Source organism: Cavia porcellus, unplaced genomic scaffold, assembly GCF_034190915.1.
Source record: "Cavia porcellus strain 051 isolate PalLab524CR breed Dunkin Hartley unplaced genomic scaffold, mCavPor4.1 scaffold_16, whole genome shotgun sequence".
Lineage (NCBI taxonomy): Eukaryota > Metazoa > Chordata > Mammalia > Rodentia > Caviidae > Cavia > Cavia porcellus.
This window is the reverse complement of record NW_026947499.1, coordinates 56,162,600-56,186,384: the sequence shown is the minus strand read 5'-3', so window position 1 is coordinate 56,186,384 and position 23,785 is coordinate 56,162,600. Positions and strand designations below refer to the sequence as shown.

Sequence of the window (23,785 nt, the reverse complement as noted above, 5' to 3'; positions counted from 1 at the left end):
TTGTGGATTTGTGGCGATACAAAATTTTCTTACTGCTGTTTGAATATGGTTTGGGCATCAACAGAGGTAAATATATGTGATTCACCAACTATCTCTAACCTGCTGCTCTAACCAGAAACCTCTGGTTTCTTTTCAGTAAACCTTTCTTTGAAGGAGAACATAGCTAGGCATGGTGGCACAGGCCTTGAATCAGCACTCTGAGAGGCTAAGGCAGGATGATTGCAAGTTCGAACCCAGACTGGACAATTTAGCACCTTAATGAGATTCTGTCTCAAAATTAATGTTTTTCTTTTAAAATGATTGAGAAAGTCCAGCACTCATTCATGATAAAAAACCTTACAGAATGGGGCTGGGGATTTAGCTCAGCAGCATAAGTGCCTGCCTTGCAAGTGTGTGGTCGTGAGTTCGATCCCCAATAAAAAAGAAAAGACACACACACAAAAAAAACCTTACAGAAAATTGGAACAGATGGTCTTTATCTCAATCTGATAAAAGTTATCTATGACAAACCAACAGCCAACATCATATTAACTGGGAAAACCCAGAAAATTATCTCCCTAAAATCAGGAACAAGACAAGGACGTCCACTGTCTTCACTTTTATTCAATGTAGTCCTGGAAATCTTAGCTGGAGCAATTAGGCAAGAGAAAGAAATAAAAGGAATAAAGATAGGAAAGGAAGAAGTTATTTGCAGATGATATTATACTCTATTTAGAAGACCCCAAAGCTCCACCAAAAGACTTCTAAATTTAATAAACAAATTCAGTAATATAGCTGGCTACAAAGTCAACACTCAAAAATTAATAACCATCTTGTACATGAATAACAAACTCACTGAGAGAGAAATCAGAGAAACAATACCTTTTACAATAGCATCAAAAACAATGAAATAACTAGGAATCAATCTAACAAAGGATGTCAAAGACCTCTACATCGAAAACTACAGTACTCTGAAAAAGGAGATTGAAGGGAATGTTAGAAAATGGAGAAATACACCATGCCTTTGGGTAGGAAGAAGCAATATAGTGAAAATGGCCACACTTCCAAAATTCCAATAGCATATCTCATAAAATTAGAGAAAACAATCCTAAAATTCATCTGGAACCAGAAGACACCTAACAGAGCAAAATCAATCCTGGGCAACAAAGACAAGACAGGGGGTATCACAATCCCTGACTTGAAATTATACTATAAAGCTACTGTGATAAAAAACAGTGTGGACCTGGCAAAAAAAAACAGACCTGAAAATCAGTGGAATGATTAGAAGATGCAGAAACAGGGGCTGGGGATTTAGCTCAGCGGCATAAGCACCTGCCTTGCAAGCAGGCAGTCATGAGTTCGATCCCTGGTACCGGTAAAAAGGAAAAAGACAAAAAAAAAAAAAAAAAAAAGAAGCAGAAACAACTGCAGACACACTCAGCCACCTTATCTTTGACAAATGTGCCACGCACACTCAGTAGAAGAAACATAGTCTCTTTAATAAACAGTGCTGGAGACAAAAAAAAAGGGGTTGGAGATTTAGCTCAGCAGCATAAGCGCCTGCCTTGCAAGCAGGCAGTCGTGAGTTCTATCCCCGGTACCCATAAAAAAGAAAAAGACAAAATAAATAAATAAATAAATAAATATAATAAACAGTGCTAGGAAACTGGCTGTATACATGCTGAAGATTAAAACTGGACCCATATCTTTCACTAAGCTACAATCAGAATGGATCAAAGATCTTCATATTAAAATAGAAACATTAAATCTGCTGGAAGATAAAGTAGGCAAAGACTTTATGAACAAAACTCTGATTGCATAGGAACTATCACAAAGAATCAACAACTGGGATCTCACCCTACTGAAAAGCTTTTTTTTTCCTTTTTGAAAAGCTTTTGTACAGTAAGAGAAGCCTCCACCAGAGTAAAGAGACAACCCATGACATGGGAGAAAGTGTTTGCCAGGTGTTCCTCAGACAAAGGATTACCATCAAGAACATATAGAACTCAAAAAAGTCAGTCCTCCCAGATTTAATGACCCAATCCAAAAATGGGCATCTGAGATGAATACATACTTCTCAGATGAAGAAATACAAACAGCAAATAAATGTATGAAAAAATGTAGCTTAACATCACTGGTCATTCAAGAGATGCAAATTAAAACAACACTGAGATTCTACCTCCCACTCTAAAGAAAGGCTACTATCAAGAAATCAAGCAATAAGAAATGCTTGGAGGGGTTGTGGGGAAAGTGGAACTTTCTCCACTGTTGGTGGGAATTCAGACTGGTGCAACCACTGTGGAAATCAGTTTGGAGATTCCTCGGAAAACTAGGGTTGAAGGTTCCTATTTCCTTCTGCATATCTTCCCAAAAGAATTAAAAACATACCACAGTGATATTTGTGCACCTATGTTAATAGCAGCACAGTTTATAATAGATCTTGGAAACAATCTGAATGCCCATAGACTGAGGAATGGATAAAAAAGATGTGGTTTTTTTTTTTTTTTACAATGGAATACTACTCAGCCATACAGAAGGATAATTTGAAGACTTTCATAGGTAAATAGATGCACCTTGAGTACGTACTCATTAGTGAAATAAGACACACATATGTAAACACTGTATTGTTTCATTAGTGTGACAAGGTGAAAGAAAAAACATGTATATGTGTATGTATATATATATATATATATGTTAAAATATATAAGTATTAGGCTGGATAAAAAGGAAAAAGACAATATATATATACATACATATATATATACATACATATATATATATATGTATATATATATAAGTTAGGATACTTATACTACTGATTTCTCTGAGTTTGCTGAAGAGAAAGGTTTGTGCTGCTTTCATTCAGACAATTGAATGTAGATGTCTTGTGCTCTGGGCAAATGATTTGGGGCTAGCAATGTGCAGTATATGTACTATTGTTGCCCCCTGATTGGTGTGCTTTGACGTTTTGTAGTTTTTTCCTTTCCTCTTTTTTTCTTTATTTTTATCTTTGAATAAAATGGATTTTTAAAAAAATGACTGGGTAACTAGCTCTATAGGAAGGTCCTGATTGAATCCCCAGAATCAAAAAACAAAACAAAACCCAAAAACCCACAGTCATCACATTTGTTTACGACTAAATTGTTTGCATTCTGATAAACTGTTTAAAAGTTCAGAAAAGGAAGGAATAGCTTCATGGAAAAATTGAGACTTCAGGGATATGGGCTGATTTGGACAAATAAAGGGAAAAGAAGAAAAACTTCAAAAGTGGTAGACAAGACCCAGAAATGGAAGGAGGTAGGGGACAGGAGAGGAAAGGAAGGCAAAATGAGTGGAGATGTGTTTTGAGGGCTGGCGATGTAGCTCAGCAGCACAAGTGCCTGCCTGGCAAGTGTGAGGTCATGAATTCAATCCCCAGCACCTAGACCAACTCCCCATGATGGACATAACCATTATGTGCTGCAAACATGTACTAATACAATGAGTTAAACAAAAAAGGGAACAAGTAGTAGATGAGGCTGTGGAGTTAGCTCGTGGTGGAGGGCTTGCCTGGCATGCATGTGGCCTTGGGGTTTGACGCCAGCACCAAAGAGAGCCAAACCAGACCAGAGCACAGTGGGAGACCACGACTTTCCTGGAAATGAGAGAGTCAAGAACACAGAGGGAAGAAGAGGATGAAGGGCAAATGGCAAGGAAACCTTTTGGGCCTGGAAAAGAAGACTGGATTTTCTGCTGGAAGGAATGAGAACTGTTTTTCATGTTATCTGACTCAGGGTACTGCTCAAACTTTTACACATTTGAATGTTGATGACGATGTTTACAAGTCTAGACAAAATGTGGGTATTTGTACCGTTTCCTGACGGGAGCCCAGTTGGTGTCGGTGATGCATGCTGGTTGCAGCAGGTAGAGCGGGTGGAAAAGCGGACGCCGTCACGGTGGTGCCTGATGTTTGAGCGTCATCTCCAAGGCTCCGCGCTCTGGCTTGTCTGTGTACTCATTTATAGAAAGGACAAGGTCAGGGAGAGAGAGTGCAGAGGATTATCAGTTCAGCATTGTCACTCTTAGCTAATGGTGAATGTTTGGCTCTCGATATAGATGCTGTAAAACTGAAATGTAATTTTCATTTTCAGTTAAAAGTACAAAATTTTCTATGCCTGTTAAACTCCTAAACCTGTGCAGGAATAAAAAATCAAACAGAAATAAAGCATAAAGGAAAAAAAGCAAGTGTTACTTCTGCTTGAAACCAACATTTGAAAGGAGGGTTAGCTGTCGTCATGTTAGCATCCCTCAGACGTGGCAGGAGCCCTTCATCTGAGCAGTGTTTCTGAGGGTTTGCTTGGTTTTTAGCGCTTTTGCAGACACTGTGAATCCTGCCATTGCCTCACTGGTGATATAACCTGGGCGTGGTGGTGCACACTTGTAATCCAAGGATTCTGGGAGACTGAGGCAGGAGGACTACGAGTTCAAACAGCCCGGGCAACTCAGTGAGACCCTGCCTCAAAAGAGAGTGGAGGGTGCTGAGATGTAGCTCAGTGTGAAAGCCGTAAATTTAACCTTCAGTACTTAAAAAAAGGTGTTATAGGAGCATTACATAATTGTTAAGGAAGGAAGGAAAGAAGGAAGAGGTGAATGGATACAGAATGCATTTTCCCCCCAAAGAAAGCCATCTTGAGGAATGAGTATTTAATGCAGTCTGTGAAGATGTGTCCTTCACATGAGTCAGTCTAAGAGGAAAAGCCAGTGCCTCTGTGCTCATCAGCTTGTATTAGTTGGGAAAATTTGCATCCCAGCTCGGCGCTGGGCTGGAACCTCCGGCACATGAGCAGAGCCGTCCCAGGTTAGCAGCCTTCTTACCTCAAAAGCCCCCTAAAGAGTAGTCAGTGGCAAGGGTGACATGGGTGGCTGCTGAGGAGCTCCTGCTGATGCACAGGTTTTCAAGGAAGGAGGTTCTTTCTGCCTCAGAGGTCAGCAGTTGTGTTCTATGAAATGCTTGCTGTCGGAGGAGAGCAGCTTGATCAGAGCTGGAGGGCCTCTCCACAGGCCAGTTCCAGGGGAACACTGCTGGGGTACAAGCCAAACCCTGTCCTCCTCGGCAAGAAATGACGCACGCACAGCCTTCCGATCTGATCTCCTTGTACAGGGATGAACTCCTTTTTCAGTTGCCAAAGCATTTTCTTCCAAATAGGACACATAAGTAACATTTTTTTTTTTTTTGAGTATCCACTGTGTGTAGGGCAGTGAGGAAAAAAAACATGACTAAGAATTGATCCAGTCCTCAAGGAAGTTAGAGCCTAAGACGAAAACACACACACACACACACACACACACACACACACACACACACACGGTTCTTTGCAATACTCTCTAAGTGTCACTGTGCATGCCGTCACTGTCACAGTAATGCTGCACTATGACAGTACTATTCACAACTATCCAGGTACTGAGGAGGACTTAGCAGGAGGCTCCTCCTGTGAAGATGGTCCCTGCCCTGAGTGTACTCCAAAAGAACAAGAAATCATACTCAGGGCAGGAAGGGAGGCTCAGGTCTCAAAAGAGTTGGAGATTGAGTCATGGGAGTTGTTCCTGCCACACTAAGGAGTTTAAACTCTGCCTTGTTTTAGGCCATAAAAGGTCATTAGGAGGTGGCACATCCCAGTAATTCCAGCATTCAGGAGGCTCAGGCAGGGACGGCTGTGAGTTCAAGGCCGGCATGGGCTACATCGTGAACAGTGAATCCTATCTTACAGAATCAAAACCAAAACAAACAAACAACAACAAAAAAAGAGTCATTAGAAAATGTGAAGTGAAATCTGACATGAGCTTTGTAGTTTAGATGTTGTATTGGTTTTCTGTTGTCCAAACAAATTACAAGTATAATTTTCTTCCCCCTGGAACTAGGGAACAAACCCAAGGTCTCATGCATGCCAGGTTTGTGCTCTGCCACTGCCCTATGGCCCTATCAAAAATAAAAAGACTTAACACAAGTTTGTTATCTTACTCTCTGTCATTCAGAAATCCAGTTTGACTCAGCTGAATGCTTTGGCCCCAGACTCGTGAGGGTGAAATCAAGGTGTCAGTAGGTTGGATTCTGAATGCCCATTCCGGGTGGTGGCAGAATCCAGCAACTGGCCATCGTGGAGCTGGTGTTCCCACTTCCTGCTGTTGGGAGCAAGAGGCCACTGGCTTCCCAGTCTCCTTCCCAGGTTGGAGCAGACTCGGCCTCAGGCAGCCGCACATGCTGGGCCTGGGACGTCTTTGCCAGTCACTCTTGCTTCTAGCTATGAAAGTTGTCTGCTTTTCAAGGCTTGTAAGACTGATCTCATCTGAATAATCCTGTTGATCTTCTTGTTTGAAGTTACATAACCTTAATTGGGGCTGCGAAGTCCTTTTATCTGTGAGGTGGCAGTGACAGGTCCCAGGGATTGCGATGCATTTCCTGGAGCAATTTGGTCTCCTCATCTCAGTGTGCAGGCGGCCTCCAGAGTAGAGGGCTCAGACTGGCGGGAGCACAGGCCTGGGATCCCTGTGAAAACAAAGAATAATAAAGGAGTAGACGGGTCCTCTGCCCTGTGTCTGAATTTTTTAAAGATGGTTCTAAAGTATAATATGTACCCATTTTACATGTATGATTCAGGGATTTTTTACTAAATTTATGAAGTTGTGCAACCATTACCCCAATCTAGTTTTAGAGTTTTCCCATAACCCTACAAAGATTTCTCATACCTCTTTGCAATCAGTTCATTCTCTTTGGCTCTCCCCTCCCCACACACCAGAGATGTAACCCAGGGCCTGGTACCTGCCAGGCAAAAGCTTACCACTGAGGTCCAGTCTGAGCCTAGGCTCTGCTTCCTTGAAATGTTAGTGCTGCTCAGGACTTCTTTTGCTGCTCTGGACAATGTCTACATTTAAGATATTCTTTGGTTTGTTTGCTTCTTGAGACAGGGTCTCACATGCAGTGCAGCTCAGGTTGGACTTGAACTCAGTCTAGGTGTAGTCTAGGTGAACTCACAGCAATCCTACTGGCTGAGCCTTTTGAGTGTTGGAATTATAGATAGGTACCACCATACCTGGGTTAAGATACTACTTAGTCTGCTCAGGCTGCTATAACATAATACTACAGATTAGATGGCTAAACAAAACAAATACACATTTATTTCTCATTTCAAAGATCAGAGTGTCACAGCTGTCAGGTTCTGGTGATTCTCTCTCTCCTCTCTCTCTCTCTCTCTTTCTCTCTTGAGACAGGGTCTCACTGTGTAGTCCAGTCTGGACTTGAACTTGTTATGTAGCCCAAACTGGCTTCAGACTTGCAGCAGTCCTCCTGCCTTAGCCCCCCAGATGTTGGGATTATAGGTATGTGCCCAGGCCTGGCTGGTGGCCTAGAGACAACAGCATTCTTGCACACTCACATGTGGTGGGGGGAGAGGGAGGTGGAGAGAGAGAAAAGGCACTCTGGTGTGTTTTTAGAAGGGCACTAATCCCATTGTGAAGCCCCACCCCATTATTTTAGAACGCTAATCACCCCCTCAAAGGTCTCCTCTCCTAATATGCATTGAGGGTTAGGGCTCCAACACATTAATTCTGGGGAATGAATATCCTGTCCATAAATCCAGTTGTGCAGGGAGAGACATCAGGTGTCTGCACTGGTTATATCAGAGGGATGGAAATGGAGGGCTGTGGGTGAAACCATTAATTATTTTTTGGAGTCCTGGGGACTGAACCCAGGCCCTTCACACTGAGCTACATTCCAGCCCTTTACAGTGTCACTGTGAGACCAGGTTTTACTAAGTTGCTAAATAGCCCAGGTTGGGTTTAAATTTATGATCTCCCTGCCTAGGCATCATGGAGCCATCATACCTGGCTCAGCTGTCTTTTTTCTTTTTTCTTTCTTTCTTTTTTTTTTTGTGTGTGTTTCTGAGACAGGGTCTCATTATGCAGTTCAACTGGCCTTGAGCTCACTTTGTAGCCCAGGCTGGCCTCCAATTTGCAATCCTCCTGCCTCAGCCTCCCAAGTGCTGGGATTATAGGCATGTGCCCTCATATCTGGCCTGAAATAAAATTCTTAATGACATTAAACATTTTAATAAGTCGTTCTTCTGCTGGGCATGGTGGTACAAACCTGTAGTTCTAGCATTTGGGAGACTGAGGCAGAAAGATCACTGTGAGTTTGAGACTAGCCTGTACTACATAGAAAGCTCAGGTCAAGTTGAGCTATATAGTGAGACTGTTTCAAAATGTAAAAAAAAAAAAAAAAATACCTACACACAAGAAAAGACATTCTTAAAAATTAAAAATAAAAGTCATTCTTCATTATCCTGTGCCTAAACGGTAAAAAAAAAAGTTTCAAATGGCAAGGAGCAGAAGTATCATCCATGCATTTTGTGAAAGACCCTGAGATCCAGACAGGTGCCAAAGCTTCCATGGCCACCGCCTGGGTCCCCGCCCTGAACCTGAGGCAGTCAATAGGCTGGCGTCTGCCCCACCTGCCGGTCATTCGTGGAGGGTCGGTTCAGACTCGCAGAATGCACAACCTCCCAGTTTAGTTTTTAGAACAGAAACTTCAAGAGAAAACCAGATCTAGGAAGGTGGGGGAGACCAGTACAAAATATTGCCACGTAGCAGTTGTGAAATATTAGCAAAGCTCCAGGTTGTATTCAAGCTTAGCAACTGCCAGATGTTTGCTTTTTATGTTTGAAATTTTAAGCTTAAAAAACAAAAAACAAAACTCAAAACACCAAACCGAAACCAAAAAAACTTCTGAGAAGGGTGATAGAAAATCATATTGGCTGTCTCAAAAACAAAAAGCTGTACTAGCTTTTTACAGTTTGAAGGAACAAAAGAGAAACTCTAAATAGGAAGTGTCATTTTTTTTTTTCCATTTCTAGTTCATGGTGGTTCATCTTCTTTTGTTTTTGTTTTTTTTGTTGTTGTTGTTGTTTGTTTTTTTGAGACAGGGTCTCATGTTGTAACTCAGGCTAGCCTTGAACTCTCAGAGATCCTCCTGCCTCAGCCTCTTAAGCACTGGAATGACAGACTTGTACCACCACGTCTGGCCTTGTGGTGTTTATATTTTAGAGAACACATTAAATTTAATGGGTTAGAGCTACTGGATTCTTAGGTCTGTTTATTTCTGTTCACTTGAAAAACAGTCATTTAGCCTCATCCATTCTTTTAATGAAGTAAGCAAAGCTCACCATTTACTTCAAGAGAACCATTTAGAGCTGAAACCCAAGAACCCTCAGTCTTGTTTCCATTCTGTACCCTTTGGTTTTGCTTACTGTGCCAAGTCCCCATGCAGATTTTGTCCACCGAAATGATCATGAGTGAAATTAACAAAGTATCATTAAACTCTGACACTAGCCAGGATAATTTCCATAACTCTTAAGATACATTTCCCAGCTGTTTGTGTTGGTATTGGTGATTGAACTCAGTTCCTCACATGAGTGAGGAACACGTTAGATCACTGAGCTAAATCTTCAGAACTCTTTAATTTTATTTTGAAGCTGGGGTGTAGCTCCGTGGTAGAGCCCTCACTCAGCATATGCAAAGTTCCAGGTTCGATCCCCAGTGCTACAATGGAACAAAAGGAAGGAATATTTCATGCGTGACGCCTCTCACAAAGGTGTCTAAAATGACTTTGAACTTTGATCCTTTGGCCTGGGTTCTCCGAGCAGCTGAGGTAACAGGCATGTGCCACCTTTCCCAGCTATTTCACAGTCCTTGACAAGCAAGATGCTTTACTTTTTCATAAGAGTAATAAATTGACAACAAGAGAGAGGTTTATCTCTCTGTGAACCATACAGCAGAATTTTTTTTGTCTTTTTGAGATAGGGTCTCTCTGTGCAGTTCAGGCTGGCCTTGAGCTCACTTTGTAGCCAGGCTGGTCTCGAACTTGTAATGATCCTCCTGCCTCAGCCTCCCGAGTGCTGGGATTACAGGTGTGAGCCACCACACCCAGCTCATACAGCAGAATTTAAAGTCAGGAAAGGGGCAAAGCCAGATAAATAATAATTTGTAAAAAAAATAACCATGCTAGGGGATATAGCTCAGCGGCATAAGCGCCTGCCTGGCAAGCGCAAGGTTGTGAGTTTGATCCCTGGTACCAAAAACCAAACCAAAACAAACAAACAAACAAACAAAAAAAACCCATGCTATTGAAATATCACACGTATAACATAAAATTTACCTTTGCAAAATGTAAAATTCAGCCAGGCATGATGGTGCACACCTGTAATCCTAGCACTTGGGAGGCTGAGGCAGGAGGATTGCTATGAGTTCAAGGCCAGACTGAACTACAGTAAAACTCTGTCTCAAAAAGACAAAAAAAAAAAAAAAAAAAAGGCAAAAATTCAGTAGCTTTTGATTTTTAGTACATTCACAAAGTTGTGCCTTAATCACCACTATCTAATTCCAGAACATTTCTATTACTCTAAGAAGCAACCCTGTATCAATGGTACCAAACCTATGGCAAGTGTGCTATAGTAGGTTGTTATTGAAGTATCTAAGGGGCTGGGAGTTTAACTCAGCGGCATAAGCGCCTGCCTTGAAAGCAGGCAGTCATGAGTTCAATCCCCGGTACCAATAAAAAGGAAAAAGACAAAAAAAAAAAAAAAAAGATCTAAAAGGGTACATGCCTGTAATCCCAGCATTCAAGAGGCTGAGGCAGGAGGGTTGTTTTGAGTTCAAAACCAGCCCGGGCTACAAAGTGAACTCAAGGCCAGCATGAACTGCATAGTGAAACCCTGTTTCAAAGAGACAAAAAAAAAAAAAAAAAAGATGTAAAAGGTTTGTCATCACTGCCTTACATTACTAGAAGTCCTCCCCAGAACTTTTCTACTCTGACTCTTAAAACCACTTATCTAGTTTTTGCCTTTATGGATTTGCCTATTTTGGAAGGCTACCTGTCAAGTTCTGGCTTAAACAAGTTAGGCTATAGGTTTTGCTTTAGTTTGTTTTGTGATAAGGTCTTATTATGTACCTTAGGCTGACCTTAAACTCACAGTGATCCTCCTGCCTCTGCCTGCCAAGTGCTGGGATTACAGGAATGTGCCCAGCATGCCTGGTTTATAGGTTCTGTTTTGACAGATAGTTTATCATGTTAGCAAAAATGAAAGAGATTTAAAACAGGAATCCTCAGTTGAGTCCTAAAAATGTTATTTTAGGTTCAACTGATATATTTCAGCTTTTACTTAGTTAAAGCTGATTTTTTTAGATGCCTTGTGTATATGACTACCAACCTTACAGAAATAGAAAACATTAGAAAAGAGTATGATGAACAATGATATCCCAATAAATTAACTTACAGAAAATGGATAAAGTCTTATGGAAAAAAAAACCCTACCAAACTTCAGGAAGAATTAGAGAATCTGAGCTGAACGTGGTGGCAGATACTTGTAATTCTAGCTGTTTGAGAGACTGTGGCAGGAGGGTCATTAGCTGGAGGTCAGTCTGAGCCACTTAGTGAGTCCTTGTCTCAAAACAAAATAAGAAAATACAAGGGCCCAGGATGCAGTACAGCAGTAGAGAGCTCACCTGGCAGGCGCAAGGCCTTGGTATGGTCTCTAGCACTGCCAAAAACCAAAGAAAAAGAGAAAAGAAAACCTGAGCCGGGGTGGTGGCACAGTCTGTAACCCCAGCACGGTGGAAGGCCGGTGGAGGTGGGTCACACATTCAAGCCCAGCATGGGCAATCTAGTGTGACCTTACTAAGTAAGTACTGATTAATTAAAAAGGATTAAGGATGTTGTTCAGAGCTCAGTCCCTTGTGCCAGCCCACCTCAAATCTAAATAGACCCACCAAAGTAAAGAAATTACTGAAAAACGTCCACAAAAAAGCCTAGGTCCAGATAGATGGCTTAACTGGTGAATTTAAACAAGCATTTAAAGAAGATTTAATACTAGTCCTTCACAAACTCTTCCAAAAATAAAAGAAGTAACACTTCCCAATCCTTTCTATGAGGCAAATCTAACTCTGACAACAAAACCAAAGATATTATAAGAAAAAAACTACAGCTTAATATCTCTTATATAAAAGCAAAAATCCCCAAACCATTAATAGCAAACAGAATCTAGCAACATATAAAAAGGATGGATAGTCTGCCGTGATCAAATGTGTTTTATCTCAGTGATGCAAAGTCAGCTTAACATCTGAAAATAAATTAATACACATATTATTATTATTAGAATAAAGAAAATCATATCTCAAAAAATGCAGGAAAAGCCTTTGACAAAATCCAACATCACTTTGTAAAAAACAAAGATAAAAGCAACTAGCTATGCGTGGTGGTGCGCACTTCAAATTCTAGCACTTTGGTGGGTGGAGGGAGGCGGACCACAAATTCCTGGGTAACCAGCAACACCCTGTCTCAAAATGAAAAAAAGAAAAGGTCCGTGGATCAGCCTCAGTGTGAAGGACCAGGGTTCAATCCCCCGAACAACAAGCAACAAACCAAGGCAGGCATGATGGCACATGTGTATAATCCCAGCACTTGGGAGGCTGAGGCAGGAGGATCACAGTGAGTTTGAGGCCACCGTGGGCTCCACAGTGAGTCCAGGGCCAGCCTGGACTGCATAGTGAGATCCTAATAACAACAAACCAGAAATAGGAACTTCTATCTCTACCTAATAACTCTATCTGTACCTAATAAAGGCTTTGAAAAGCCCACCACCAACATCATATTTAATGAAAATTCCTCAGAGATAAAGAACAAGACAAGAATATCCATCCTATTATACAGTGCTTTAGAAATTATAATCAGGAAAATTAAATAAAGGGCCTTTCATGGCTGCAGGCATAGCTCAGTGGTAGAGCACTAGCCTTGTATGCATGAGGCTCTGAGCTTAGTCTCCAACACCACAAAAAGAAAAGAAAGCACTGGGTGTGGTGGCCCATGCCTGGGATCCCAGCACCAGGAGGCTGAGGCAGGAGGCGGAGTGTGAGGCCAGCTGGGGTGGCACAGTAAGTCCAGGCCAGCCTGGACTAAATAGGGAGATCCTGTCTCAAAAAAAAAGGCCATGCAGATTGGAAAAGAAGAAGTAAAACCGCTTCTTTTTGCAGATGACAAAATCACATATACAGAAAACCCCAAAAAACCCGCTAGGAAATTAGAACTGTATCTTTCATCATTAAGGAAGAGCACATCAAAAGTACAGTCATGTATCACCTCATACCTGTTGCAATGGACATTCTCAAATCAAGAAAACAAAACTAGAAAATGTAAGGGATGGCAAGAATGTGGGGAAATTGCAAAACTTACGCTTTGTGGGTGGGAATGTAAAAAGGTCAGTTGATATAAAAAATAGTATAGTATCTCCTCAAAAAGTTAAAAATAGATGTGCTGGCCTGGTGGCACATGCCTGTAATCCCAGTGCTTGTGAGACTGAGGCAGGACTGCCATGAGTTCAGGGTCAGCCTGGGCTACATCACAAGACCCTGTCTCAAAAAACCAAAAGAAAGAAACAAACAAAAAAATAGAACCACCAAGTGATCCAGCAATTCCACTTTATGACATTTATTCAGAAAAATTAAAGTCAGAAGTTCAAGAAAATATTTGTATCCCGTGTTTCTATTAGCAGTATTCATAATGGCCAGAAGGCAGAAACAGTCCAAATGCCCACTGATAGATGAATGAATAAAGAAAATGCAGCATATTCACACAATGGACTATTATACAACCAGGCACAGAATGCAGTCTGGCCTACAACATGAATGAGCCTTAAAGATTTCATGTTAAATGAGATAAACTTGATCGCACAGAAGGAAAACACAACATGATTTTATTTACATGAGGGATCTGAAATAGATTCATAGAATCAGAAGCTAGGGCTGGGGATACAGCTCTGTGGCACAGGTACCTACCTGGTAAGCATGAGGTTGTGAGTTTGATCCCTGGTACCAAAAAAGAAAGAAAGAAAAGAAAAAAAGAAACAAGAGTTAGAATAGTGGTTACCAGGGTCTGGGAGAGAAGAAAAAGAGGTGTTGCAATTCAGTGGCCAAAGTTTCAATCATACAAGATAAAAAAAATCCTCTAGACCAGTGTACAGCCTTGTCCTTATAGTTACCAACACTGTGTTGAAGACTTAAACACTTGTTAAAAACTGTCGATCTTGTGCTTTGTATTTTTGCACATAAAAAAATTAATGAAAACAGCAAAGTGGCAGGACAAAAGGTCAGTATACAAAAATCAATTATAGTCCCATATACTCACAATGGGGAGTCCAAAAGAATGCAGCTGGAGGAGGTGGCCCTTGTCTACACAGAATCCCAGCTAGTTGGGAGGTTCCAGCAGGAGGACTTCAAGTTCAATTCCAGCCTGGGCAACACAGCAAGTCCCTGTATTAAAATGAAACAAAAAAGTAGCTCAGTGCTAGACTGCAAAAATTGGCAGTTGCTTAGCGGTATTGGAAAGAAAGAGGATTGATGTCAATTGAGTCCCAGTCATATTTTAAGTCCTACGCTGGGTAAAAAAAATTCAATCTGATGGAAGATTTGGACACATTGACAGTTACTACCCAATGCACTAATTATAATGGCAAAGGTGTATGCCAGAGGCCACTAGTACTGGAGAGAAAGGAGATATTAGTCAGTTTTCCATTGCTGTAACAGAATACCTGAGGCTTCCTAATTTATAAAGAAAAGAGGATTATGGCCAGACATGGTAGCACATGCCTGCAATCCCAGAGACTTGGGAGGCTGAGGCAAAAAAAATCACTGTGAGTTCAAGGCCAGTTTGGGCTACAAAGTGAGTTCAAGAGCAGCCTAAAGTGCATAGTGAAACCCTGTCTCAAAAAGAAAAAAAGGCAGAGGAGAGCTTTATTTGGAGGAGGCAAGTCCAAACAGCAGGGGCCTGGTGATGCTGTGGGTCTCCTTGGCTGTGTCACTGACGGCACATAGTGTGCACAGGAAGGCAAGGTCACAGGAAGCGAGGCTGGCTGGGTAGTGGCCAGGTTGCTCTTTTCGTGGTGGTGGAGCTGGAGAGCGAAGCTGGGACCACGTACATGCTGAGTGTGGAGTCCACCATTCAGCCCCAAGCCAGCCCAAGCTCTGCTGGTCAGTGATAGAGCTCTGTAGCACAGAGAGAGGAAGGAAGGAAGGAAGGAAGGAAGGACAACTCTCTCTCCAGAACCACCTTACACCCTATGCCATTTGCCCTTCAAGGGGTAGCGCCCCAGTAACCCAAGGCCTTTCCTCCTGGCTTTGCCTCTTAAAGTCCATCCATTCTCACATCCCCACACAGAATACCCAGCTCCCACACGTGAACCCTACAGGGACACGCCACATCCAAACCACAGCAGAAACACTGGAGAATGGTGTGTGTGTGTGTGTGTGTGTGTGTGTGTGTGTGTGTGTGTGTGTCTGTGTAGGGAACATGAAAGGTTAGAAAGAGCAAGAGGCTTCAGGCGTGTGCCAGGGGCAAAGAACAGAGACAAAAATAACTGGCACTGGGTGCAGCGGAGCAGGCTGCAGTCTCAGCTACTGAAGAAGCTGGGTCAGGAGCCGAGGAGTTCAAGTTAGGCTGGGCAAAATAATGAGAACCTGTATAAAAAATTAGCAAGATTTGGGGAAAAAATTAGCAGGAAAAACCAATCCAAACCATAGATGTATTTAGTTTTGCTCACACAACATTTTTAGAAGTTTCAAAATTAGCTGCCAACATTGAGAGATCTGGGTTTTCGCACTGAAAAAAAATCTCTGTTACCAACTGGTCTCAAACACCCGGTTTAGTACTTTCAAAACTGTTATACAGATTCAAAGCAATCTCAATCAAAATTCCAACAGCATATCTCACAGAGTTAGAGAAAACAATTCTAAAATTCATCTGGACCCAGAAGACACCTAGAATAGCCAAAAGAATCCTAGGCAACAAAGACAAGACAGGGGCATCACAATTCCTGACTTGAAGTTATACCATAAAGTTACTGTGATAAAAGCAGTGTGGTATTGGCAAAACAAAACAAAACAACAGATCTAAAGATCAACAGAATAGGGGCTGGGGGTTTAGCTCAGTGGCATAAGCGCCTGCCTTGAAAGCAGGCAGTTGTGAGTTCGATCCCCGGTACCGATAAAAATGAAAAAAAGACAAAAAAAAAAAAAAAAAAAAAAAAGAATATATAAAAAACTCAAAAAAATCAGTCTTTCCAGATTTAATAACCCAATCCAAAAATGGACATCTGAGATGAATACACACTTCTCAGATGAAGAAATATGAACAGCAAATAAATATGTGAGAAAAGTGTAGCTCAGCATCACTGGTCATTCAAGAGATGCAACTTAAAACAACACTGAGATTCCACCTCCCACCAGAAAGAATGGCTATCATCAAGAAATCAACCAATAACAAATGCTAGAGGGGCTCCTCTGTTGGTGGGAGTGTAGACTGGAACAGCCACTGTGGAAGTCGGTGTGGAGATGCCTCAAAAAACTAGGACTAGAGGTTCCATTCAATCCAGCTATTCTCCTTCTAGATATCTTCCCAAAAGAATTTAAAACATCACACCACAGTGATATATGTGTACCTATGTTTATAGCAGCACAATTTATAATAGCCAGATCTTGGAAACAACCTAAATGCCCATTGATTGAGGAATGGATAAAAAAGATGTGGTTTTTTAAAAAAATGTGATATTTTTATACTTTTATCCTTCTTCAGCCATCAAGAAGGATAAACCGGAGACTTTTATAGGTAAATGGATGCAACTTGAGACCACACTCTTAAGTGATATAAATAAGACTCTCACGTGTAAACATCATATTGTCTCACTAGTGTGAGAAGCTGACAACATATATATAGGTATATGCATATAAAAATAGGATAATTATACTACTGATTTTTCTGAGTTCACTGAAGAGAAAGATTTATTCTGGTGTTGTCTGGACAACTGAATGCAGATGTCTTGTGCTCTGGGTGAATGATTTGGGGATGACAATGTGCACTGCATGTACCATTATTTTTTTGTTTTTGTTTTTGTCTTTTTCCTTTTTATCGGTACCAGGGATTGAACTCACGACTGCCTGCTTGCAAGGCAGGCGCTTACGCCGCTGAGCTAAATCTCCAGCTCCACATGTACTATTATTGCCTTCTGATTGATGTTTTGAATTTTTTTCTTTCTCTTTGAAATAAAATGAGTTTGGAAAAAAAAAAACAGATTTAGCCAGGTGGGTTGTTCATGCCTATAACCCCAGCACTCAGGAGGCTGAGGCAGGAGGATCACCACAAGTGTAAGGCCAGCCTGGGCTACATAGTGAGTTCAAGGCCAGGCTGATCTGTAAAATGAGACCCTGTCTCATCCCACACCCAAGAAAAAACTAGGTTTGTCATTTCTGCATGGCAGCAGAGGGCTGGAAAACCACAGTAACCTCCCCCCAACATACACACATACACACACATTGTTCTTCAGCAGTATACATCCCTGTGGCCTGCCTGTTCCTGTGTGAAGAGTTCAAGGAGGCTAAAAACTCTTAGTGACTCACTATAACCCAACATCTGAGCATCCCAAGCAGGATCTTTCCATTCCCTTGAAGTCCCGGCTTGTTCTGTGAGTTCTTTTTTGTTTGTTTGTTTGTTTTGAGACAGAGTCTTGCTACATTGTTCATGCTGGGCTGAAACCCATGTTGACTCTCCTGCCTCAGCCTCCCAGGTGCTAGAATTACAGGCATGTGCCACAACACCTGGCATCCTATGAGTTCTCAAACACCAGGATGTGATAAAAGGTATGCTGTGACAGCTGTGTGCTTACCCTTTCAAGGCACTGGTAACTTTGTTTCCTCCCTCTCAAAAATCCTAGAATAATAAGAGATAATCAAACGGTTGTCATTTTCAGTCACAAAGGTTTGGATGGTTTGTTAGTCTGTGATGGGCAGCCCTTCCCTGTGGACAGTGGCTGGGTTGTCCTCCAGCCCCCGAGAAGGAATGTGAATCAGGCTGGGGAGGATGTACAGGCCAGGTCATGGGCGGGAGTTTCAGGAAGGCTGTGTCCATACTGAGCACCTCGGACTGCTTCTTCCAGGTGTTGAGGATCTGGGAGACATTTTCAGGGTAGGCCGACTTGCCTTTAGGAAAGTGATCCTAGCAACATTGGAAAAGGTTCTCTGGAGGCGGGGCATGGTGGCACCCATCTGTAATCCCAGCATTTGGGAGGCTGAGGCAGGAGAATCCCAAATTCAAAACCAGCCTGGATCATACAGAGAGGGCCTATTTCAAACCAATAACAACTGAGATTCATCAGAGGAAGGTAGGCAGCAGGCAGATTAGGAGGTGATGTAATGGTACAAGCACCTCCACTCAGATAGCTGTGATGGCTACGGAGAGAAACAGAGATTCAGAGTGGAAAGTTCCTCCTCCTCAAGGGCTCCCTGGGTTCTCCCTGAGGAACAGGCAGGTTAGAACCACGGAGCACTGGGGAAGTTTTGGGTCACAGGGCCAGGCTGGGCATTGTCAACCACAGGGTGTGGATGAGAGAGCATGGGGAGCTCTGGGGTTCTGGGGGAGTCTGGGTGTGACACTCTAGGGCACAGGAAGAGATGACCTGAGGAGGAGAGAAGAGAACCAGAGGGAATGCTCAGGAGGGAGGGAGCAGTTAGCTGCGTGGGAGGATCCGGAGCCCCAGAGGCCCTGGGGAGGGCAAGGGCAAGGCGTGTGGAATGGTGAGACAGGCTGAGAGGAAGTGCGGCCTGCTGTGAACAGCGCTCTGAGAACCCTGAGTGTGAGGAGGAAGAGTTAGGAGGTGGTCGGACACTTCGTGTGTGTGTGTGTGTGTGTGTGTGTGTGTGTGTGTGTGTGTGTGTGTTTTACTTTTCAGTTTTTGGGATAGGGTCTTTTTGTTTGTTTGTCTTCTTCCTTTTTAGGGACAGGGTCTTGATATGCAGCTCACTTGTGTCAATCTTACTTTGTAGCCAGGCTGGCCTCAAACTCATGGTAATCCTCCTGCCTCAGCCTCCTGGGTTCTGGGAGTATGGACATGGTAATGTCTGGCAACCCACTCTTTTTAATTCATTTTTATTTTGAGACAGGGTCTTGTTAAATTACTCAGACTGGGCTTGAATTTTTCGTCGTCTTGCCTGCTTCCTGAGTAGCTGGGATTACAGGTATTGCCAGCAGGCCTGGCCACCTACCATGTTTTTATACAGTGCAAAGGGAGGCCTGTGGAGTGAGAACCTGGCTGCACAGATTAAGGGGTTAACATACAGACTGAGGTCCCAGGGGAAAGGAAAGGAATGTGTCCCAAAAGAGACATGCCGGGGGCTGGGGATTTAGCTCAGCCTTGCAAAGCAGGCAGTCATGAGTTTGATCCCTGGTACCGATAAAAAGGAAAAAGACCAAAACAAACAAAAAAAAAGAGACATGCCAGCCGCAGGCCTGGGGAGACCCTTGGCAAACCAAGGCTCTAGAAGCTGGGGATGTGGCTGCTGGGGGAACTGAGGGAGAGGGGTTCCCATTACCTCACTGTGAACAGGTCAAGGGTCATTTCGCAAAGCAAGCAGCCTGGCCTCAAAGCCTGGGGCAAGGCTGATTTAGGCCTGAGCTATAGATGGTTCAGCACTATGACCCGTCTAGGCCTCATGCTAGGAGCTGGGACTGGCACCCGGATTTGGCCCCTGGACCTGATTAGGCCACCTTAGTGGACCTGAAATGAAAGGAAAACCTGCTATAAAGCTGCTAGACTTAACCTGCTTCAGCTGTTCACAGCCTGTAACTATGCCAAACCCTGCCCTCGCAGGCAGGCATGAGACTCACCCTCCTGCCTCCACGCACGGCTGTGTGAATACGTTCTTCCTCTTTCGCCTCATTGGTCATTTCAGTTGTTGGCATCCTGTGTGACAGGCAAACAGCTTAGACATCTAGAAAGACCACTTGCACAGGGACCCTGTCACTCCTTTGCTTAGCAACTGGTGAGGGCTTCTCGCTGCCTACAGGGGCCCTGCTTGGCGTTCCTTATCATTTGCCTCTGGCCACCTTCGGGCTTCATGGCCTCCGCACCTCCTAAGTCCCTGTCCCCAGCCCTGGGGTAAAGTTTGCCTTTCTCTAAAGTATTGTAACTTTTTTTTCTGCCTTTACTAGAATGGCTTTCCTCCCTTTCCCCCTCCTTTTTCTCCTGGATAAACTATGAAGTCCCAGTTTAAGGAGGTGGGTTCAGTGGCACACATTTGTAATCCCTGCTACTCAGCAGGCTGAGGCAGGAGACTCTGTATGTTTAAGACCAGCCTGAGCAACACAGTGTGACTCTGTCTCAAAAAAAGAAATTAAAATTAAAAAAGACCCAGTTTAAACGCAACCCTGCTGAGCCATGTGTGCTGGTGCACTTAGAAGCACTTAGGGAAGCTGAGGTAGAGGACTGCAAGTTTGAGGCCAGCCTGGGCAATTTAATGGCATAATGAGACCTAGTTTCAAAATGAAAAGCAAAAACGGGCCTGGGATGGAGCTCACTGGAAAGGCTCTGTATTTAATTCCCCTCAGGAAGACTGATTGGTTTTTTGCCAATCTTGTAAACTTGAATATAAGTTGTATATTAGACAAAAATATGAAATTATTGCTAAATATTTTCAGTGTAACTGTGCATTACCTAATGGGATTGTGGTTGGGTAAGAGTTATCTGATAAAGCATCAGTGAATCTCAAAAGTGTGCTCAGTGAAAAAGAACAAAACATAGAAAAAATAGAAAAAGAAACAAAAACACAGTGAAAAAAACCAGATCCATACCGATGATTTTCTTAGTATAGAACATTTTAGAACATGTTCAATTAACTTATAGTGACAGAACACAGAGCAGTGGTTGCCTGGATCTGAGCTTAGGAACCATGGAAGGGCATGGGGGAAGTCGTGTGTGGGTGTGTGCACACACATGCCTGCTTAAACCTGGGGAAAGAGGGCAATAAGGAACACCAGTGCTGTGTTCTGAGTCCTCCCGCAGACAGCTCCAATGAGAGGCTTGGAATTAGGTCCCAGGCTGTCGTCGGCCTATCCCGAGCGGCCTGCACTGATCTCGGGCAGTGCTCTCCAATGGCAGGTGTGAATCTAAATCACCCAAGATCTTCTGGCCCACACTCTGTGTAGGACACACAGGGTGGGTAGGTGGACCAAAAAGGGGATGGAAAACGATAGTCTCTTTCCAGGGTCTGCAGAGCACTGGGCCATCAGGAATAGCGAAACGGCAGGTGGGAGGAGTGTCTTCCCAAAGACAGCTGGGGTGGGGGAGGCGGCCCAGCACAGCCACTTGTGCCTGGCATTTCCTGTATGTTCTGATTCATCCTTGTCCTCTATAAAGCGAGCACCACGTGTGCCAGGACAGAGCAGGAGCGTGGAAGCTTGCATTCTCTAGGCCACCTGACTCCACACTGCGCCACCTCCTCTTTAGGGTCAGGCCCACCAGAGAGAGCCATGGGAACTTTGCTGGAAGTATGGACTTTGTCCTTATATTTTATTCCATCTTTGCGGTGTGTACTTGGCTCCCCAGGGCTCTGGTCCTGCCTCCCTCCAGGGCAGATGGATTAGGGCTTTTTCAGTTGCAAGTGCCAGAAACCTAACCCAATCTCTTTGGTTTTATGTGGAAAAGGAAATTGTTACTTTATATAACAAAGTTGAGCCTGGCATGCTAGAGAATACCTCGGTACTCAAGGCTGAGGCAGGAGGATCTCTGAAAGTTTGAGACCAGTTAGGGATACACAGTGAGAACCTGACTCAAAAGCAAAAGCAAAACAAACAAACAATAACAACAACAAAAAAGTCGAGCCAGATACTCAAGCGATGTCTAGAATGTATCTGTCTCTGCACCTTGCCTCTGCTGTTTTCTGACTATGGTCACTGGCCAACTTTGTCTACAAAGTGACAAGGTGGTCACTGTAAGTGCTGTGCTGACATCCATACAGCTTACTAACCCCAGTGGAAAGAGAACTTGTTTTCAGCAGCTTCAAGATGAGCTTGCTTCCGGCTGCACAGACCTGAACCAAGCACCGTTTCCCGAGCCATTGTAAAGGGCTGCTTTGGCTGAGGAAGCTTGGGCTATGCGGTTACCCCGAGTCCCTTCCTAAGCCTCCCAAGCTGCTCGGGAAGAAAGGTTGAATTCCCAAAGGAAACTCGGGGTGTTGCCATGAATAAAGGCATGAATAAAGATGCAATGGTGAAGGGGCTGAGGGTTTAGCTCAGCGGCATAAGCACCTGCCTTGCAAGCAGGCAGTCGTGAGTTCGATCCCCGGTACCGATAGAAAGGAAAAAGACCAAAAAATAAAGAGGCAATGGTGAAATGCTACATAGGCATGATGGTGAACCTGTAACACCAACACTCTGGGAGGCTAGGGCAGAAAGATCCCAAGTTCAAGGCCAGTCTAGGGAACTCAGTCATTTAGCCCTATCTCAAAATAAAAAATTTTAGCCAGGTGTAGTGGCACATGCCTATAATTCCAGTACTCAGGAGGCTGAGACAGGATGGTTGCTTCGAGTTCAAGGCTAGCTTAGGTTACACAGTGAGATCCTGTCTCAAAAACAAACAAACAAAAAATAAATAAATAAAAAACTTAAAAAGGGCTGAGAGAGCCAGGCATGGGTACATGCCTGTAATTTCAGCATTTGGGAGGCTGAGACAGGAGGATTTGTCACAAGTTCCAGGACAGTTGGGCTACATAGTAAATTTAAAACCAACTTAAACTACACAGCAAGACCCTGTCTCAAAAAATAAAATAAAAGTTAAATTTAGTTCAACACAAACACACACATGCACAAGCAAAAATAGGTGAGGCCTGTTTAGCAGCAGTAGGAGAGGCAAAGACCTTCTGACACTAGCAGGGAAGCTGGCTGGCTGGGTGGCAGGGGCTTCGTGCCTACCATGAAACTGGTGCTCAGGGACGCCTGCTTTCCAGACCTTCCCACCTGATGGCCTCACCTGTTCTGGGCAGCAGCCCCATCCTGCAGCCCTCCCTATGTTGCAGGCCACTGGTCCTGCAGACAGCATCGCCTGCCCAGCCCAGCACACCCAGCCTGGGCTCACTGCCTCTGGGCGTGGTTTTCAGGTCCTTTCTGCGGGTGAAGGTAGTGTGCCTCAATCTCCTCCTCTGCTACCTGGGGCAGGATTGAGTGAGTGTAGTACAAGTTTGTTTGTAGTGTTTAGAATGGTTGGAGGTGGTCAGTAAACACTAGTTATTATTTTAAATTTTTTTTTTTTGTCTTTTTCCTTTTTATTGGTACCAGGGATCGAACTCACGACTGCCTGCTTGCAAGGCAGGTACTTATGCCGCTGAGCTAAATCCCCAGCCCCCCTAGTTATTATTTTTATCACTTCAGCCAGCAGACCCTGCCCCAGCCCTGGCCAGTCGCAGCCCCTTGGTTATAATTCAACCCAGATTTTTACAGCTGAATAACTTCATAACACTTCCACACACCTTGTCTCACACGAGCCTCATATCTTTGTGAGGTGGACAAGACAAATCTTATTTGTCCCTAGTCATGGATGAGGAAACTGACGATAAGAGAGGCTAGGCCAAGCTGGGGATTTAGCTCAGTGGCACAGGTGCCTGCCTGGCAAGTGCAAGGTTGTGAGTTCCATCCCCTGAAACAAAACAAAACAAACAAACAAAAAAAAGAGGCCAGGCCTGTTGCCCACTGTCAGGTGGTAGAAGGGAAAGGTGTTTCTTGGACTTCTTCACACCGCTGGCCCTCTGACCCTCATCTAGCCATGCCAGTGCCTCTTCTCACCCTCCCAGGTCAGGCCCCAGTACTCTGTAGTGGCAACAATGATGGGAATTAATATTTATTAAGTACCTGGTTCTCTGTAGATGAGATGCTCCTGTTCTCCTAGGTAACCCTCCTCATAACCCCAGA

The 23,785-nt window shown here is 43.5% G+C and overlaps 1 long non-coding RNA gene across 4 annotated transcripts; it reads right to left on the bottom strand.

Moving 5' to 3' along the window:
* Positions 1–459: 459 nt before the first annotated feature.
* On the bottom strand, positions 460–23,716 carry LOC106025291 (uncharacterized). 4 transcript variants are annotated; one of them, XR_010039891.1, is made up of 6 exons: positions 23,347–23,716; positions 19,712–19,787; positions 17,715–17,758; positions 14,186–14,310; positions 13,837–13,866; positions 460–6,502 (listed from the first exon to the last, which is right to left on the bottom strand). It is a non-coding gene; the product is annotated as an uncharacterized LOC106025291 (long non-coding RNA). The 4 variants fall into 4 exon arrangements; XR_010039890.1 differs by lacking the exon at positions 17,715–17,758 and having other exon boundaries at positions 23,347–23,713; XR_010039892.1 differs by lacking the exon at positions 23,347–23,716 and having other exon boundaries at positions 19,712–20,583.
* Between the last annotated feature and the right edge of the window lie 69 nt (positions 23,717–23,785).